The sequence below is a fragment of the Pyxicephalus adspersus genome, chromosome 6 (genome assembly GCF_032062135.1).
Source record: "Pyxicephalus adspersus chromosome 6, UCB_Pads_2.0, whole genome shotgun sequence".
Lineage (NCBI taxonomy): Eukaryota > Metazoa > Chordata > Amphibia > Anura > Pyxicephalidae > Pyxicephalus > Pyxicephalus adspersus.
The window spans coordinates 16,712,353-16,716,867 of record NC_092863.1 but is presented as its reverse complement, the minus strand read 5'-3'; positions in this window follow the sequence as shown (position 1 = coordinate 16,716,867).

Sequence of the window (4,515 nt, the reverse complement as noted above, 5' to 3'; positions counted from 1 at the left end):
TCCCGAAATCCTTGCATGTATTTTTGATCTTTTCATGCAGTTTAGCAGAAATTTTTCAGAGCTGAAATCTTGCTGACTTGGGGACAAGTGAGTTCAAGACTGGAAGGAGGGTTAGAAAAGGGTGAAACCACAAAATACATGTAACTGCAGTTATTTCTTTACATGATAAGGATAAATCTGAGGCTTGGTCCTTCTTTGTGTAGAATTTTACCACCAAATGAATTATCTTTGTAGAATTGTCTTTCATATTACAAAGAGTATAGCCCTTTTTGACTAGTTATCTACAATGTCCACGAACTGGCCACTGACAACTTTCTACTATGTAGTGAAAAATGTGAAGAAGTGTTAAAATGTTGTCAAAGTTTCTAATTTTCCACAAATAGCTCAGGTAAAGCTCAAATAAAAATATGTAGTGTATTGTTTCAACATTTTCAGTAGCAATGCAATCTGAATTATTTGATTACAATCTAAATGTTTAGTCTAATTTATTAAATGGTAAGTATCCCACCTCCTCATGGTTCCTCTTCATTTGCTGCAGTTCCTCCTGGAGATTTCCTACTTCTGCCTGCAGATTACATATGTCCCTGTTCAGTTCCTCCAGAAGCATACGAAGTCCATTCACATCAGCCTCAGCATTGCTTCTCAGCTGGTGTTCTATTTCATACCTTGTAACAAAAATAAAACAAAATAATGAATGTTATTGTTTAAAATAATAGAGTAATAATGATGGAGAGGAACTATGCAAAGGCTTACTTGTTTCTAAAGTCATCTGCTGCCAGACGAGCGTTGTCTATTTCCAATACAATCCTGGCATTTTCCATGGAAGTTAAGGAAACCTGAATAACATAGGTGTTAAAAATGTATTTGAAATTATAAATTCATACAATGTTTTATTCTGAGTATTTTTGTCTACTAATTGAGGTTATTTCTTGCATATCTGCTATAGCTTGGTGCTGTATCACAACCATTTCTAAGTCCTAATCTCAATGCATTATGTATTTGAAGTGAATTGTAAGGTGACCAAAATGTGTTTTGTGCATTCCATTTATATGAACCAATTTATTTACCTGGCCCTGAAGATCTTGAATGTTCCTGAAGAAAGAGCTGAAGTCTGGCAAAGTGCTTGGCTGGTTCCTCCCATACCACTCCTGGATATTTCTCTCCAGCTGGGCATTCTGTTGTTCCAGAGAGCGAACTTTGTCCAGGTAGGAAGCTAGGCGATCATTCAGGTGTTGCATGGTTTGTTTCTCGTTTACATTGAACAAACCATGATGGCTGAAATTGCTTCCATGGCCGCTGCTGTGAGCACTACTATGAGCATTCTTGGAGATAGAGATTCCTTTGCCTCCGGATCCTCCATGTACACTAGGGGCTCTATAGTGATCACCATGGTGGACTTTATGGGAACTTCTATGGTGGGTTGCATGGGATCCTCCATGGTGTAAACTACGAGAAGGTACGCAATGAATTTTGTGGGAGCTTCCATGGTGAGAAATATTGGAACCTCCATGAAGGGAAATATGTGATCCTCCACGATGAGAAACATGAAATCCCCCATGGTAGTGAGATCCTACACGATGACCAATTGTAGATCCTCCAACATGAGAGCCATAATTGTGATTTGGCATCTTAGACAGGTGGCCACCAACATGGCAGCTTCCGAGGTATGATCCAGCAGAGGCGTGACAACTGTAACTCATGATGTTTGATATGTAGATAGTACAGCAGATCTAGAGATAAATTGCACTGTTCCAAGTGGATGTTCTTCACAATACGTTCCCCATCAATTCTGATCCTTTATATATGGTAGTTTGGGAGTGTCTCAAAAGAATAAATATATTTATAAGCATCTGACTGCTCATCTATCCACTGCTTTACAAGCTTGACATAAGGATTTAACATTAATCATTTGGTAATCTGCTTGGAACACATTAGACAATTGTAAAACAACTTCAAACTAATTAGTTTATTGCTGTCCAGCTCAATAAATTTTTGCTCATTCTTCCCAAACAATAAACTAGAAAGTATATTAGGTTCTGAGTAATACAAGCCATGTTTTGTCCATAACCAACTCACTGTTCAAATAATGCAACTCATTTAACTGTACCTGTCATTGAGGAAAAAGACAGGTCAATGACCAGATTTGTAATTGATCTCCCTGATCTAACGCCCTAAGTTTCTGACACTTTAGTAATGGTATAAACAGACCTAAACAGCTGATCACTTTGTTTTATGATTACACAAGTCTAAACAGATGCTAGATAGGTCCCAAAGACCCTAGAGAGATACTTTTAAGAAATGTTGGGAATGTCTGGGTTGGACTTTTGGGTAAGAGTTTCTACCTTTCCTCCATTGAAGCGTTTTCACATTATCATAGATTATCAATTTAATGAACAAGTACAATCATGGGATTTTTAAGCCATAATTATTAAGCATATATCGCAACTGTAATTTTTTATATAAAATTCATTTTTTTAAAAAACATTTAAAAACAATTTACAAAAACCAGTGCCCCCAAATGTTAATCTCAGTTCATGTTGGATATGTATCGTAGATAGAGTCCACTTCATCAGGAAATTTAGATTGAGATCTACAAATTAAATATTTGTATAACCATGATATTTGTTGTAAGTAGAAATTAGTTTCCAGCTTTTTTCTACAATATTCAAGAAGTTTGATGTATACACCAAAGCTGAAATGTGTATGATTTTGTGTATATACATCATTTGTAGATCTTGGTCTAAAGATCAATAAGATGAATAGAGGTGAGCGAGAATGCCTGAGGCATTCTTGTGAAAATTTCTTTGAAGTTCCAATGGGCCCGCCAAATTTTGCCGACCATCAAAAATTAGTATAGGAGGATTTTCGTGGCTGCATTCATAAATACAGCCGTGGGAATCCTGTCCATGAGCGATCCTCGGGCACTACAAGTCAGAATAGGGGTAAGGCCTCATTCTGACCTGTAGTGCCCGGGGATCTCTCACTAAGAGTGGAGTTCTACCAGCTCTATTCATAAATGCAGCCGCGATACTCCTCTCAGAGTGAGTTTTGCGGCTTGTGTTTATGAATAAACGCGGCCGTGGGAAAAACTTGAGGATTTTTCCCACGCTACATTCATTCATGAGCAGCCAGCCATGAGACTCACACCTGTGTTCTTAAATAGAGAAACTCTATTCTGGAACACATATTACAGCGCTGCTACAGCAATCAGGGGAGCTCCCCCGATTGCTTTTGCCGCCCTGTAGTATATGTTCCTAGATAGAGTTTCTCTATCCAGGAACACAGGACTCCTGTGTTCTTAGATTGAGAAACACTATCAAATAACACATACAACTAGTAACATGTAACAACTATACAACATGTTTGGTAAGTGAGAACAGCCCAATTCGACTCGAGACTGAATTTAATAAATTTGCTCGCTCATCTACTTCATAGTGATGAAGTAGACTCTATTTCCAAAACACACTGAACATCAACTGAGATTAACATTTGGGGGCAATGTTTTTTGTAAATTGTTTTAAATGTTTTTTATAAAGATGACTGTCAATAAAATGTATAATGAAATATATATATGTAAAAAATTACAGTTGCACTTTTTGGTTGAATCATTATGCCTTAAAAGTCCCATGATTGTACTTGTTCTTCATATTATGTTGTTTTATTAAGGATGAGGCATTTTGTATAACAATCACCCCATCCGAGTACCAGCAAAAGATTTAGAATAATAAAAATAAAAAAATTCTTACATTGTAGAAACAATTTTATTGGGTTGTATACCTAGAACCTACTGGTTGGCAGTAGAAGGGGGGAAAGCTGTAGAGTTTGACAAAGTTGGTTTAGGACAATAATAGCCTTGCTAACACCACACTACTCTGCACCCACAATTTTTCATTTGTAAAGTCTTCTAAAACATGTTTTTTATCACAGGTCTTTGCTGATGCCTCTACAGACTGGTGTTTCAAATCTGCAGTCAAGACTCATCGTGTTGTGGTCTTGTTTTCTTGTTGCCCCCTGTCGTAACGTCATCACGCTGCTGGATTCTTCTGGAGGCCAAGATTTGGGGTTCAGCATATTACACAACCACTGGTACAGGAAATTATTAGAACTTTTAGGTATGCTTTCCCTTACAATAAAATGATCGGCTGATTTGCTTTGTAAAAGGGAGGGTTTGTGCAGGGCATATGTATGATCATTCATATCATTATATATCAATCAATATATTTTTATATAATATCAATATATTTTTAGTAATAACCTACTAGATTTCTGAAACAAACACAAATTCTAAACATACTTGTGTTTGTATTTGTGTGTGTGTGTGTGTGTGTGTGTGTATGTATATATGTGTGTATATATAGTTACATAGCAGGTTAGACTGAAAAAAGACATAAGTCCATCAAGTTCAAAAACTAGGGAAACAAACATATCCCAGATATAAAACCCTATAGGACCTAGTTGGTCCAGAGGAAGGTAAAAAAAAACCCTGGTACAATTTGCTTCAACAGGGGAAAAAAA